The sequence below is a fragment of the Mus caroli genome, chromosome 4, assembly GCF_900094665.2.
Source record: "Mus caroli chromosome 4, CAROLI_EIJ_v1.1, whole genome shotgun sequence".
NCBI classification, from domain to species: Eukaryota; Metazoa; Chordata; class Mammalia; order Rodentia; family Muridae; genus Mus; species Mus caroli.
Window position 1 is genome coordinate 47592148 of NC_034573.1, and position 16508 is coordinate 47608655.

General features: G+C 42.7%; 1 long non-coding RNA gene across 2 annotated transcripts in view; it reads left to right on the forward strand.

Annotated features, from left to right (window-relative positions):
* LOC115030860 overlaps positions 1–7985 on the forward strand; it is a 93057-nt gene extending 85072 nt beyond the window's left edge. Inside the window, exons 2-5 of one of the 2 annotated variants that reach the window (XR_003836429.1) lie at positions 4187–4248; positions 4392–4521; positions 6582–6786; positions 7717–7985. This is a non-coding gene — a long non-coding RNA (uncharacterized LOC115030860). The remainder of the gene's footprint in view (positions 1–4186; positions 4249–4391; positions 4522–6581; positions 6787–7716) is intronic. The other variant, XR_003836430.1, reaches the window with a different exon arrangement.
* The last annotated feature ends 8523 nt before the right edge of the window (positions 7986–16508 follow it).

Sequence of the window (16508 nt, forward strand, 5' to 3'; positions counted from 1 at the left end):
CTGGACTAAATTCTGGCTACTGATTTCTTCTTCTCTGCCAGGCATTAGCTCTCTTAAAGCAAGGGTGCGCTCACCATCTCTGTGCCTCCGGCATCATACCTGCCCCAGTTTAGGTGTCAGTGAATACTCAATGCTCTCTTCTGAAAGAGCCAGTTTGTGAGAAGTCTCTGAGAAAAAAAAAACAAGTATTTTGTGCTCTGTGTTAAGACTTTCCCAGATTTAATTCAGGTATAGGCTTGGAAAAAGAAAATACCAGAAACCATGACATGGAGAAGGGTTATAAATTATTTAAGCAAAGTCAAAGGATGCTGAACATCCCTGAGAAGTCATCAATCCTAATTTAATAGGAGGGAGAGAAGTTTCACATTTCAGATGCTGTCTTTATGGTTGTGAGGGCAATGCCGTATTGACCAATTGTTCATGCCCAACATTTTTTCCCCTCCCCTTTTCCATCTGTGAACAACAATCTCATTGATGTTGGGAGATGTTCATGGACGTTGAAAGCATTTCACTTTGTTGTTTAAAGAAACCTTTGTCCTGAAGGCATGAGCTTATTCTTTCACACGAGGTGGAAAGGCAAACGAGAAAGCCTCCTTCTGTCCTTGGGATCACATTGTAGGAGCTCTTTCTTGCAGCCATAAAAGCCTTTGGAAGGGACCTTTCATTATAAGGCCTTCACGTTAAGTACTGCACACGGAGAGGGAAGCTAAATCCCAATTTACCCTGCTGCATTCCTCAAGATTTGTTCCCTCCCAGTGTCTGCCCTGTGCAAGCTCCATCAGGCCACTGCAGACCAAGCCAGAGGATTTGAATATTAATGCCATTCAGGTTTCCTTGTGAGACTCTGCCTGCAAGCCCATGCCTGAGCCAGAGAATAAAGAGAATAAAGAGGAGTCAGAAGACGAGCACAAATCATGTCCAACTGCCCAGCTCTATGAGGGTGTGGAGAATGCTTTCTGGAGGGATGTGTCCAAGGCAGAATGAAAGCTTGTCGTTCGGGAGACAAAATAAAATAGCTCCTTCCCATGTAGTCAGATACATTCTTGATGAGATTCCGGGTCTCACAAAAGAATGTCGCAGATTCCTTCCCCTCTCACGAGGCATCGAAATGTTGATCTGGAGAAACAAAGAAATGGAAAAAGAAAAATGAGTTTGTTGTCAGATTGAAATACCACATTTTTGTATTGCTGGCTGCGGTGTCTGTAATTCTCATCTGTCATTTCATCGTGAGTGTGTGTGTGTGTGTGTGTGTGTGTATGTGTGTGTGTGTAATTTCCCCCTCCAAACCTGCAAAACATTGCAAAACTGGATTTAAATATTTCAGGCAGACTGCACCAAGCATTTGCATTCCTCTGACTCATTCAGAGAAAAGACATCTGAGCAGAAATACTGCAGATAAAAGAGAAACCATTAATCCAAGGAAGATTACTGGCACCGAGTCTTTATCCTGTACCCTTCCTGAACGAAGACAAAGATCTCACTCTGTACATCCCTCTGGCTTAGCTTCAGATAGTAAGCAATAGAGAAGTGTAGACACGGTCTTTTTTTAAAGGCACACTGCATGGAGCTGAGTGCCGAAGCTCAAGCCTCATCCCTCCTCTGGAGTCTTGCTTTCCTGGGTGTGTCGCTTTCCTTCTCAGAGTCTTCTGCTCCTGCTTTCACTCCTTTCACGGTGGCTTTCTGAGGTCCTTGCCTTCCCCATGTTTCAGGATCGACTTATGAAAAGACCTTTACAAGAAGTCCAAGGTAATCCTAAGTGCCCTAGGTCGAGTGCGGACAGATGCTAAATGTTCGGGGCTAAGTGCCAAGTAGGTACTAAGCACACCTGTACAACAACCAGTCTTGGTGTGATGTGCTAATTATTGGACTCTAGATATGACCTCACTTTCTTTGCCTATAAAGCAGGCAAAAGCCAAATCTTTATACTGTACTCCACACATACCCACTGTCTTAGTTATTTTATCTATTGCTGTGATAAAATGCTCTGACAAACACAACTTCAGGGGAAAAGGGCTTATCTGAGCTCACCGTTTTAGGGGTGATAGTCCAGCTTGATAAGGAATTCAAAGCAGCAGGAACTGGATGCTGCCAGCCACACTGTATCCATATTCAGAAAGCAGAGAAAGATAAGTGCTTATGTTTACCTGCTCGGTCTGTCTGTCTGTCTGTCTGTCTGTCTCTGTGTCTCTCTGTGTCTCTGTCTGTTTCCTTTCTTTTTAGACAGGATCTTGTTGTATAGCTGTGGTTGGCCTGCAACTCTCTATGTAGACCAGGCTGTACTTGAGCTCACATAGATCCACCTGCTTCTGCCTCTGGGACGCAAGGATGACTAAAGGTGTGCACCATCACACTTGGCACTGTATTCTTCTTATTCCATTGATGACACAAGCCCAAGAAATGGTGGCAGTCACTTTCAGAGTGAGTCTGTCCATCTCAATGAACCCAGTCGGCATAATCCCTCCTTATAGTGATGGATACCTTGGGTGATGCCAAGTCTTGCCACCTTGGCAGCACTTACCACCATATACAGATCCTGTGTTCATTTTAGAGAGTTTTAGAGTAATATAAATATCCAAGCACTAGTATTTTAAGAATAATATTTAAAGGCAAGTTAAATATAGCATCAAATAATATTTAGGGGCATTATCTCTGTTTACTAAGGACACTTAAATTAGCTTTCCTAGGAAAGACATTTTTGTCTCTCTTTTTCTTTTGAAGTCTAACACACTATCAAGCATGTATGTAGACCATGTTGATAAACATGATGCTGATGATTTAAAGAAGGGGTTGATCGAACAACCCTCTGCAGAACCCTGCCACACAATGCCAGGCTTCAGAAGTGATCTCATGTACATTCTACATCAACTACAAAGAAGAAGTCTTAGTTATCAGCAAGTATTCCTGCTTTGTAGACCAAGCAATTAAAGTTTAAAGACCCTAAGAAAACTTCCCGAAGATACACAGGATTTGAACTCAGGTATAAGCCTAAGTAGGTTCTAAATTATTTCTACCACGTTCTCAGCTACTACAGTGTCTACAGGGCCACTCATGTTACATTTCCACGTTGTTGTCTCCCCATTTAAATGTTTCTAGTCTCCATGCTTGGGAATACGTGCAGTTACAGATATTTTACCCAAGGTGTTTTAGTAAGCATTGACAACCCCTGTCATTTCTTAATTAAGTGTCGATTCTCTAGGTCAAGCACAAGTCCTCTTATTCTTACCAACAACCAGGAGCTGGTCTTCCCACTCCATACAAAGTTACACCCTTACTCCAAGTATTGTGTTTTATAAAAAGACAAAGAGAGAAGGAATGTGTTTGGTGGAGGTGCAGTCAGGTGTGGGGGCAGGGAGTGCCTCTGTGGGCCCATGCTGAGGCATCTCTTCCCCCTGAGGGACCAGCCACAGGACAGCATAGTATAGAATAGAGTTTATTCAGGGCATGGGGAGGGGAGTTGAGATGGTAGTAGACAGAGAAAGGAAGGAGAGAGACAGACAGAGAGAGAGAGAGAGAGAGAGAGAGAGAGAAGAGTAGAAGCCAGCCATGAGCACGTGGAGAGAGAGAGGAGAGGAGGGGAAGGGAAGAGAAGACAGAGCGGGAGCAATAAGGAAAGAGAGCAAGAGAGAGTGGAGGGGGCGAGCATCCCCTTTGATAGTGGGTCAGGCACACCTGGCAGTTGCCAGGTAACTGTGGAGCAGAGCTTAGACAAAATGCTAACACCAAGGATCCCATAGTAGAGAGAGTGTCTGATCTGAATTTCCCATGGAGAAGCAACTTCTGCTGAGGTGTCTCTGGTTCTTCAGTTATCTCACTTGTATATCAGAAAAGTGTTAGTACGAGACATGGGTCCAAGCGCACAGACTCTCCAAGCCTTCTGCAAATGGAGAGTATGATGTTGATAAACACGACGGTGATGATGATGATGATGATAATTTAAAGAAGGGGTTGGCAAAACAAGGACCACTCAGTAACATGTAAAGTTTTATGGGCTGTATACTCTCTACTACTGTCGTGACGTGTAGCTGAAGACCATACTTAAGTGGAAGAGCACAGGGGCACTGCAATAAAAACACATCATGTATTAATCTGGATTTCAAGATTGATGAGTCAAGTATATTTTTAATTAAAAAATTATCACACGGGCATGGATACTTACTTGCATGTGTGTGTGTGTGTGTGTGTGTAGCTGGTGTCCACTGAAGACAGAAAAGGGTGTCCGATGGCCTGGAGCTGGAGCTACAGAGAATGGTGAGCAGCCATATGGGCGCTGGGGATTGAACTTGGGTCCTCTGGAAGAACAACCAGAGCTCTTAACTGCTGAGTCATCTTTCCAGCCCTGACTAACGCATCAGGAATGAGATGTCAAAGAATTTCTCTTATTTTCATTTCAGCGACCCCCTTTAATCTAAGTGCAAGAGAACTCAGGAAATATGAAATGGACTTTTGTGACCGCTGTCCCTTTTTAAGAACATTGGAAAAATACAGTGAACAACATCGATGATGATGATGATGATGACGACGGTAATTAAAACAATGATGCTATTCACAAACATCTAGAATATAAGCGATTCTGTTTCCAGCAGTAATTGGAATTAGACTCTTCTCTGACCACTGTGCCTGCTGAGCTGGCAATTGTCACCAGCTACTTTTAAAATAACTGATTTCCATGTTGCAACAATAGCAGAACACACTGTATCCAATTAAATCGCCACTTACTGTAGCCCTTACTGCAGCCCAGGGCATGAGCTCCCTTTCAGGAGATGTGTGTCCCTGTGACCCCATCTTCCTAAGCTGTGCATTGAGTTATGACACCAAGTTGCAGGAAGTGATTTAGTGATGACTCACGCAATGTAAAAGATTCAGAAGCCAAAAGTTCTATGGGTGGCAAACGTGGACTGTATTTAGATGGAAAACCTCCACAATTGAAAGAGGCTTTGTGAACTCCATCAGGTCAGGAATCACCAAGCTAGGTGGGACTTCTGCCTTCAGGTCTGCTCCAGCAAAGTCTTCCACCACAGGCTCTTAGTTAGTTAGACGAAGAGAATTTACCTTTGTTTTTTGTTGTTTGTTTTTTTGTTTTGTTTTTGTTTTCTAGGAGAAATCTCTCAGTTTGGTTTTGTTTTTAAACTCTCTAGTAAGGAATTTTCTTGAGTCGCTAGAGTCTATAGAATCTATCTAAACTCTCCTGGATGAGAAATGGAGGGACAACATTTGAACTTGAGGTGAGGGAGCGTTCTGCCAATCAGAACTAAGCTGTGCTGCTTTGGTTGATTTAAACCAACAGAAAAGTGAGGTCAGACTATAGTCTTGCTTCCTGTGTAATTTTGAGGCCAGGAGCCATGATGGGTCTCCTCAATCCCATAATGTTTAAATGAGGCATTCAGAGTGATTAGATTTCAGTCTGAGGCTAGAGATCACAGTAGAAATCTTTCTCAGGATGAGCCACTTATTTGCAGGGTAGTCTTTGCCATTTTTAATTGCACTTTCCTCTCATGCCCTTATTAATTATCTCTCTAGTTCCTCTCAGGTCTTGTCACAATGCCAAATATTGAAATAGAAAGGTTTATTTATTTCCAAAAGCATTGAAAAATAGGACTGGTTCTACAGCTGGCTGTTTTGACTCTTTTTATTTTATTTTATTTTATTTATTTATTTATTTATTTATTTATTTATTTATTTATTTATTTTTTTCGTTTTGACTCTTAAAGAGTCACATTTTCTCAGAAGTCAAAGGGCACTTTGTGGAAGTCAGATTGCCCCCTGAACTGTCCACTACTAATACACTCTTGGATTGTTATTTAGCCAACAGACACTTCATGTCTTAGGGAACTTAGTGGAACCATAGTTTCTAGTTATGAGGTTCCTTTGCTTGATGATGCTCAGTGGTCCCAAATGCTTGTGGGATTCAGTGGCATTTCCTCTAAGGTGATGTCAGTTTTAGATCTATCTCAGTTTAGTTTCTTCTTCTCAGGGTCAAGACTCTTTGGGTGCCAATACTGGTACTCAGTATTAATAGCAGTCTTTTATTTAGAATGTCCTTGTTTATACTTGTTGACATTTTACATACAATCTTTCAAAACCCATCAAGTTTTACATGTTTGATGGAACACTAAAATAACGAACTTGCTTTTGATGTCAGAGATCTTGGATAACCTTCCTCAGTGTTATTCTCTTCCTACCCCTGCCTCTGCCTCCCAGTGCTAGGGTTGAAGGCACATGCTCCACACCCAACTGTATTTTTGTTTTAATGCCCACAGCTTGACTGGATACTCACTGAGGGCATGACAGCACCTGTTTGGTTTTTTTTCAGTTCCTCAGTATGTTGCCAGTGTGTGGTGTACAGTAGGGTTCTACTTAGGCCAGCTGAGCTTATTTGTGACAAAATATTCTGGATCCGTTCTTGAGGGTCTTTTCTGGAGAGGGCTGAGAGTGAAGAAACTCTTTGGGGAAAAAAAAAACCCCGACTCTCATCATTCTAATCTGGCTGTGAAGACTCCAAGGAACGAGGAAAGAAGTTTAAAACGAAACAAAACAGAACGAGTTGATTCAAACACTGTGTTTACAAAAATTCTGCCCCTCAGTCCTAGATGACAGGTGTGTAGAAAAAGGAAAGATCCATCGACTGTACACAGCTACAAAATCTCGGTGGCCAAGAAGTCACATGGGCTGGATATGGAGAAGAGCTTAGTCTGTCTGTAAAAGACGGATGGTTCCGAAGCTGATATCTGTACGTTTCTGAAGTTGGATCCAACCTTCCTATGTGAAATGAAATCTCCTGCAACCTGGGTGAGGAATGAGAGTTGCCCAGACAGCCTGCCTTTGTGTTTTGCTTTTTAAACAACTTTTCCCAAGTCTTACCTTTCTCCAGTGTCTAGGGCAGTTGAATGTTTCTGACTGAATTATCTCAGCAGGCTTCCGCAGCTTCTTAGGAGGCCAGCGTGCCAGAAAGCATTTGGCTTAGAGAATCCTTAAAACAAATGCGTGTACCCTGAAGGCAGTTAAATTCCTCAGAAGGCGCTGGAGCCTGCTTGTGTGCACACATGTGCACGCTCAGCTGTTAGTGTGCCACACACTCTGAATGTCTCTTTAGCAACTTGGGTTTTTTTTTTTTCCTTTCATGCTGATTATCCACACAGATTCATATGTAATAAGATGCGTATTATATTCTTCTTAGAAAGTTTTAGAGAAAACTGTTTTTTCCCCCCTGAGTGAGTCAGCTTCCTATTGAGGCAAAAAAAAAGGGACCTCTCAGAGAAGCTGATGAAATGGCAGATTATTGTTAATTTTATTTAATGGCATTAAGTTTTCTGCAGGACCCTGAGCTTGAATCATCAGCTGGGCTGCTTTTCTCTCTCTCTCTCTCTCTCTCTCTCTCTCTCTCTCTCTCTCTCTCTCTCTCTCTCTCTCTCTCTCTCTCTCTCTCTCTCTCTCCTGTGTGTGTTATGGAGTGCCTTTTGTGGTTGGACATTAATAATCAGTCTGGCCATTGATCTCGGCAGACACAGAGCATCTTTCCAGATATGCTGACTGCTGTGTTTAGTGCAATTTTTGTTTTGCTCTTACTGTGGAAAGGAAAAATGGGACCACTACATATGTGTCAGATTTGTTTGCTTTTGACACGAGCATTTCTTTTGACCTCTTTCCTTTTGTAGCCACTCCTCAAGCAAATTCCGTCCTCCATCAAAGATTTAACATATGACCCCTTCTGTGTGCCAGGTTCTGTGCTAGGAGCTGGAAAGTCAAAGCCCTCCTAGGAAACAAATGAAGAACAGCATCCAAGAAAGGAAATGTTTCAGACAGTCCTGGGATGGCTATGCTTTTAGAACCACAAGCCTCATGGTAACCTTCCCTTCCTTCTAACCCTAGAGCCCGGAAGACCTCTGTGTGCCTGTAAGTCCAGCTCTCACAGATATGTGGCCTGGGGACACGCTCTTCTGTCTATATTATACTTACAAGAGAGGGAGGTGCATGAAGCTTTTTCTAACCCCGCCCCCCACCCCTTTTCTTTCTTCTTCTTCTTTTTTTTTTTTTTTTTGATTAGCATCTGCACAAATGGCCTCAGCTCATCGCTTTAAACTAACTAATCCGGCTTGTTAAGGAGATTGCCATCCACAAGTTGTTATCCGCAGGCTTCTAAAGGAAGAAGTTCCCAGTCAAAGCAGGACAGGCTTGGGAGAAAGGTTATATTATATAATATGTTCTCCAGACACCAAATGAGAGGGAGACAATGGCGCCTCCCAGGGCCCCTTCTCAAGTGCTACTTCACTGGCTTACATGGTTCTGGCTATTCTAGCTCATGAAAAGGGAGATCCAATCATTGCTCTGTGGCAACTATTCTCCTCATCTCTTTGGCTGTCATATGTATTTAACAGTAGTGCCCTCAAGGACAATGGGGTGGGGAAGCGTCCTAGGGGGCTTCGGCCTCAGCCTGTAGTTTTTCATTCCCTGTAGCTGGCTGGCATGGCTAAGAATGGTCGTCTTTGTTTCCATTTTGAGTCATGACTGAATTCTTATATGTTGTCTGATCTTCAAACTCAAAGACCCAAGGGACCAAGGCAGCTGTGAATCAACCCTGTGTGTCAGCTTGCGCGCATGTATATTTGCTGGCAGGTACCGTAGCAAAGAAGGCAGTATACTTTTCCTTATTTCTTTAAATCGATAGGGATTTGGAGAAAAGACTTTAATAATATAGAATTGTGGCTGATTATTTTCCCTCTTTCCGTGCACGGCTGTAAAATTGGGAGGCTACGAATAACATGAAGGGAAAAAAATCATGGGAAAACCCCCACACCAAGTCCTTCTGATAGAGTCCTGTGGGTTTAGACCCGAACCTTAGGCTCAGAAGGAAAGCTTGGTGCCTACATGCGAACCTCTTCCTTGAGATGGGTGTCCTTTCTGACTACGGAGTGTCACGAAATCTTCCATATGTGTTTACTCATCAGGAAGGTACATGCCTGCTTATCTGTTGTTTACTTTCCACTTAGTCTACGCTATGATTTGGAAATCCGATATATCCTGTATTCTCTGCCCCCTCCCCCAGGCTAGATGTTTTATCCTGCTCTGTTAAGTCATCTTGACATGTGGCCACAGAATAGAAACAACTGCTACTTTTAATATGGCTCCATATCTTTATTACAAGGTACGTCTCATGCATCTTAATTCCTCATACTCTCCCTGGCTGCCATTCTCTGATCTTCTCCATCCCAACCCCCGCCCCCCTTTCACTCCTGAAGAAGGCATATTGTAATTGTGTGACGGTTGTGTCCCAGTGGCTAAAGAGGTTCTAGATAGCATAATGAATATGCAGCACATTATCTCTGGGGATGTATGCCTGTGTCTTTAATCACAGCTGGAATGCAAAATCAGACTCCACCTTTCAACTCTATCCCCATCATGCTGAGAGAGAGAGAGAGAGAGAGAGAGAGAGAGAGAGAGAGAGAGAGAGAGAGAGAGAGAGAGAGAGAGAGAGAGAGAGCACAAGAGCGAAAGGGAGACTGCTAGACAGCTCGAAAGAGATTGCAGCTCAGATGTCCTGAAAACAGCAAATCCCTCAGACCTGGCAGATTCCGTTACCATGAGAACTGCAGATATTTCCATTGTGATGGTTTGCTCCAGCAGCCATCTGTTACTCCCATTTGATTAGGAAGTACCGTTCAGCTTGTATGGGATTTTCATCACACCTTATCCCAGGGCAGTATACAGAGGCGCTTGCTTTTTTATATGCTAAACTCCAAGGCTTCAAAGTACTGTAATTTACCAAGGCAGAGGGCATTTAATGAAATGGCTTGAGAAGGTCACTAAAGAGCAAAGCTTCTAGAAGAAATACAAAGAGAGAGAGAGAGAGAGAGAGAGAGAGAGAGAGAGAGAGAGGAAGGAGATGATCAGGCTACACAACAGAAACACAACCAAATGAAGAAATTAACCCTATTTAGCAATCCTGTCTCTCACCAGAGAAAAGAAAACCAAAGATGTAAGACCTTGCATCCTGGAAGGGGAGGATACAGTCATGGCAGGTCTGCTGAGAGAGCAGTCATTCTCCCCCAGGTCTCAAGGACAATCAGAAGAAAGAGGGAGAAGGGGGAGCCTTAGACCTATCTTGACTGATGAGATGAACCAACTGTATAACAACTGCATTAGCTCTAAAAATTTTATGATGCCATCTAACTTATCCATAGACACAGAACGACCTTAAAAGTAACTTGAAGCAATGCTGCAATTTACGGATTTAAACCAGTTATTTGAACTAGTTGCCCCTCTGTGTATTTTTGTGGGTGAGGAAATGCTGATGGTACATCATCTCGACATAAAAATAGGAATTTCCTTCAATTAAGACTCTCCAAATATCCATCCCAGGTGGAAGGCATTCTGGGTCCAAGCTCCACGAGGGTTGGCCTAGTCCAGGAGGAACTGCTGAGTGCGTCTTAAATAGACTGAAGTTCCTGCAAGTGTGGGAAGCTAATTAAATGATTATCCACGGATATTGCTGCACAGGGGCCCTTGACAGGGTCTTCTCTTGTTTCCCAGCTTGCATTTTCTAGGTCGGACTTGGATCATATATCATTCGAGTAGGGTGAGAAGAGCCAAAATTTCCAAACTTGCTCGCTTTGCAAGTCCCATCATGTCATGTTTTGTCTGTTGCCCTGGATGACTGAGTTGGGGGGGGGGGGAGGAAGCATGTTATGTGAACGGGGCTTGAGAGCCTTTATCCATTCTTCTTTGGTGTCATATTGTTACCCAGGGAGACTGGGATGCTCACAGCAACTGGAGAGCTCATTCTCTGTTTGAATGCCTGAGATATATTTGGGGTGTGAAAGAAAAGGACAGTCATGATGCTTGTTAAAGACATTATTCAATGAGGGGCATGGTCATAAGTCGAGAACCCAGTACAGTGAGGTCTCATGGATGGTCGGAGGAGAGAGACTGGGGTTCAACTCTGCTTCCAACAAGAACAAAGTAGGAACTGATACCCAAGCCAGTGGATGGGAAGATGCAAAGGGAAACAGGAGGAGGATGCTTGATAGATTGACTCAACCAAATTTTGACATAAGGCAGATTAAAATGATGATCGGGAAGGTGGTCAGGATCCTTTAACTAATGATTGGACAAGACTGAGGACCCAAATCTGCATCTCTGGAAAAACATTCAGAAGAGCCGTCCTCAAGTTTGGAGACAATCTATAAAGTCAGTGGCCAGGACTAAGAGAACTGAACATCAAGATGAAATACTGTTCTCTTCATTTTTATAAAACTGTCTCAGAGTCTTCTCTTCGCCTGTAGTATAAAAGCTCCAGGGTCTTAGAGAAAGACCTATGTGTTTCTTGAAGGAGAAACTGGCTATGCCAAGGCTACACAGGGAGTCTCCCATCAGTACCTACCTTTGTGGAGTAGGTAGTCAGCAGGCCCTCCTTCTCACCCCAGAGCTTCCCTCTGCAGACCCTCCAGCAGTGTTGACTTTCCCAAGCCCTCATTCCTGCACCCTGGAGACCAGCCTTTCTCCAAGGCCTCAGAGGCAGGGGTCTGGTTTTATGAACACAGTGTTTGTCTTGAGAGGTAGCAGATGCACAGAGGGCTTTCGGCGTAACAATAAATACCATTCAGGTTTCCCAAGGGACCTTTGCACAGTGGTGTCTTTGTTAAAGAAAATGTGGACTAAAAGACCTTCTCCTCGGCTCCCTTCCCCCACCTCAGGTCAGCTTGGCAGCCAGGATCTCAACCACCTTAAGAAGGCAAAGGGTAAGCACCTGGGGGCGGAGCGAAGGGGTGGAGTTAGTCAGTCAACCCACTAAAAAGAGAGGGCAGTGAATGTGAAAGGGGTGGGGCTATGAACTTCCGGGGGCGGGGGAGGGGGGTACGGGGCGAATTTTAGTTGAAGTTCGATGAAAAACAGCCCTAAGAGCAGAGTGCTAGTTAGAAATCCTCCTCTCTGAGCTGGGATGTTGACAGTGGCACCTTCTGACTTAATGTGGCATCTTTCTTCATCGTTATCAATCTCCGGAGAGATTTCCTGCCATCTGTATCATTGCTGCTTCAGGCTTCCATATGAAAGTCCAATCTGGCAGCATAAATACTGGCTAATGAAGAGTAGGTGTCTGCCTGACTGGATCAGAAGCCATGAATTCATTCATTAAAAAAATTAACAAAAACCAAACCAAACCAAAACACACACACACAAAACCCAACAACCCTGTGTTTCTAGCCATTCCAGAAGACATCTCTCTCTCTCTCCTCTTTTTGTCTCTACTTTTTGTCTCCCTACTCTCTTCCATTCACCTTCCACATTTTCTTTCCTTATATTGCTCCTTAACAGAGTTCATGACAAAGTCAGCATAAAAACGGTCTTTGCCTAAAACGTTATACCTTGGAGATTAAAAATAGGGGCTGCGACGTGGACTTGCTGACAATGCGGTGGGCTATTTTTCCCCTTCTTTCAGTGGGAAAGCTGTAACTACAGAGATTAGCAAAACCTGTGCAGGGATGGATGTAAAACAGATTTATCTTGGTGTCAGCTTTATCTGATCCATTTGGTCTTGCGGAGTGTGGATGGCTTCCTTTGTTACAATAACCAGCGTTCAAACATCTATATCCTTGGGGTATTAAATGTCAGCCTCCCGAAGTACCAGTCAGGAAGAGGTGGTTGACAATCTGTGAGCTAGAGGAACACTGTCTGTGTGCAGGGGAGAGACATTCCTGGTCCACCAAGGCTGGCTCCCAGTATGGTATGACCTCCAGGAACTCCTAACACCTCCAGCATCACAGCAGCACAGAGGAGGGGGTGCTGAAGCCTGCCATGACCATTAATATCCCTTTGCAAAGAATTCAAAAGGATTTCCTGTCACTGACAAGGACGGATTTGTTAAAGGTCTCTCAAGGAAATGGACAATAGCTAATTAATTGAGCTCTCCATGACTGTCTGTCCTGTCGTTTTTCATTTATCTGCTCTGGTTTCTTACCTCTCTCTCTCTCTCTCTCTCTCTCTCTCTCTCTCTCTCTCTCTCTCTCTCTCTCTTCCCTCTCTTCCCTCTCTTCCCTCCTTCCTCCCTCACTTCTTTTATTTACCTCTTTTTATTATATCTATCATTCTTTTCTTCTTGTCTTATTTTCCTGCCCCAGATCTCTTTTCTGTTTCTTTTATAAAAATCCATCTTTAAAAAGAAATTTAGATAAAGTGTAGATATATAAAGCTTTTTTAGGAACATGGTTATATATATATATATATATTAATTTAATTTTTTTCTGAGCCTGATTATTGTTGTCTTTTAAGGTTGTAAGGAGGCCCAAGAAATTCCTGTTTTTGCTGGATATATAAATTAGAATTTCTGAAGAAGGATTACAGCTTAGGAAGTTTGGTTAAGAAAGAGTTTATGGTAAGTTAGGATGTAGCTCAGTTGGTACGGTGGTTACCGAGCATCCACAAGGCTCTGGGTTCATTCCCTAGAGCGATAGCTCTCATCTGTAATTCAAGCAGATAAGCAGATATGGAGTTCAAGTTTGTCCTGTTGTACATTTAAGTCCAACCTGAACTACCTGAGACATTTTCTCAAAGAACATCGAAAGTCAAATCAACCAAACAAAAAAATACTACCTCTTCCCAAAAAACAAAAACAAACAAAAAAACAAAGAAAGCAACCTATAGTGGTGGAGCTGGCGTGTTGTTATTATTACTGATGTTGTTATTATCCAGAAATGGATAAAGTGTTGTTATTATGGCATATGAAATGTGCTGTAGAAAATATGGAAAATCACTTATCTCAACTTAAAATGAATGGAGACCAGATTAGTTAAACAGAACAGTAAGTTTACCATGCCAATCACAGGAAGCAAGTCTGTGAAGTCTTGGAAACTGAGGGCTAACTCTGAGGTAACCACCCGTTTCAGCTTGTCCAGGGGTGAGGTGTTCTTTGGGGGCACTGGACTTGCATTGTCAAACTAGGACAATCTAAGAGTAACTAGATGGGTAGATATCTTACTCGGTAGTTCTTCCACAAGAGGAAGACCAAGGTCTAGCTTGAGCCAGAAGCCCAGCAGCTCATGAAACTTTCTCCATGGTTAAGCGAAGTCTCTTTTCCTTCAGTGGCCTGCTCTGTTTTGAATGCATGCATTTTCAACTCCAGCCTCGAAGAAGGCTTACTATGTGACTGTGTCAGAAAGTGGCGTGAAATCTCAACATCAAAGTATGAGGGTGTGAGATGGGAGAAGCATTTCTTCCTGACTTGGAACCTATTTCTGCTTCACAGCACAGCACAGTGCCCGTTACCCCAGTCATAAGACTTTGGCACCTAACGGTTGATTGTCTCTGCCCTCAGACTAAAGCTGAGATTTCAGGGTGTAATGTAATGGGGCTCTGCTTCCTCTACTCAGATAGACCTGGAAGAAGACACAGGGCCTGGCTTACATTTTCTAAGTAACCACTGAATGAATGAAAGAGTCATATAAATGGGAAAAGGGAGGGAACAGATAGCCAAAGAAATGAATAGATCCGAGGGAATGCAGATTTTTCTGTGTGTATTAATAAGCAGGGTGGGTTTCTGTTTTGAATTGGCACTACTGTGGCATTTGAAGTGTCTAGAATCTTAGAATTAAAAACCTATATTCATATAGCACCTTAGTTCTCAGGCCCACTCATGATACTAAACTCCTCATACCATAAATGATCCAGCAATTGGGGGTACCACTCACTGATGTGGCTGGGGGATGCTGCATTCCTTAAAATTCTACAAAACAGTTAAGAAGCTAGAGTGAAACCCAAGTGGCAAGCAGAAAAAAAAATCATCCCAGCTACTAACTCGTGAGTCACAGGAAGGGTACATCTTACCCAGCTTATCTGGACTCCAGCTTAACTTCATTTAATCCAAAGTTTTATTTTATTTTAGATTTTTCTTTTTTTGGTGAAGACTATTAATGTTCTAAGTATCCTAATTTTGGGATTTTTGTCAGTGTTCAGAAATGTATTTTTATTCATCGGTTGTGAAAGTTTGAGATGATAACCATTGACTGTTCTCAGGATTGAACTCCATCCCTTCTCAACGCCTTGGGAGCTTTCTATGTTATCATTACAGCGATTTTAATGACTAGCTATTTGCTTACACAAACTCTCCATCCCCTGTTTGTTAAGTTGGATTTTGGATTATGAAATTCCCACTACATAGCATATATATTGACATTACATTCTTATCATTCATGTCTTCATCTTCCCCTTCTTTCTGCTTTTCTGCGGCATTCATGTTTATGTTCTCAAATTTTAAAATATTCAAGTTGCTTCCTTTCCACTTCTCTCTAGTGGTACTTTCTCAGGCATTAACTACAACTCTTCAATTAGGTTAATTTATTTTCGTGGATGTATGTGGGTCTACCCGTGTGTGCGGGTATTTGTATACATGTAGAGAATAGAGGGAAACGTCAAGTATCATTCTTTAGGGGTTGCCCATCTTTTTGTCTGAGCCTCTCACTAGTCTGGAGCTTGCTGGCCAGTGTCCTCAGAGCGGGACCCACCTGTCCCTGCCTTCTCTGCAATTACAAGGGCATGCTCAGGTCCTTGCAATTTATAGAGGTACTCTACTGACTGAACTGAGAACCCAGCTCTCCTTCTGATTGTCAGCCATCAGAACAATAATATTTACAGAGCTCATCTCGATGGATGAATGGGTTCCAAGAGAAGAGCGTGTAACATGTATCCTACAGCGCAGAGGTCAAAGGGATTGCTCTTGCTTTCTTTGGCATGTCTCTCCTTTAAGTAATGGTCAGAAGTTATTTTTCTTCACACACCTGTCTTCTCTCACTTTGCTTCCCATACTACATTCTCATTTTATTGGCTCTCTTTTCCAGGACCTTCTAAAAAAATGAAGTATAGAGTATAACAGTTAAAATCTTTGTCTAGATTTGTATGTATGAAAGTATGTGTTTTGACTTCACTTCTGATGAATAGTTGGGCTAGATGTAAATTGTAAGTTACGAGCGTTTTCTTCAAAAGTCTTTTGGGGATGAGCGGACTTCAGACAGAGTCTCACTGGATGGATTGGCCTTGACGTCATAACTGTTCCCCACTCCCACTGTCTCAGTTTCCTGAATGCTGAGATCATCGGTATGACCTTCCATGACCACCTTTCACTCAGGATTTTGAATGACCTTTTTCTCCTGGCTGGTAAGAATTATGCCTTTTCACCATGTTTGCTAGGTAACTTTCCTTTCTAATAGCTTGTAGAATTTGAAATTTCATCAAAATTTATTCAGCTGTGTGCAGTTTGCCCTGGAGATGTAGCTCAGTGGCAAACAGCTGCCTAGCAAGTGTGATGACCTAGGTTCGATCCCCAGCATTGGAAAAAAGGTCATCAAGTTGTGTGAACACTTTATTCACTTCCTTTAACCCTTGAGAGTTTTCCAACATAAACAACGATCTCTGCACCTCTGGGACCCAATGCTTATTTGTTCTCTGAATGATTTTATTTTCATTTTTCAATATCGAATTTTTGATCTTACAACTTATATTAGATAAGTAAAGACCCCTGGTCATAT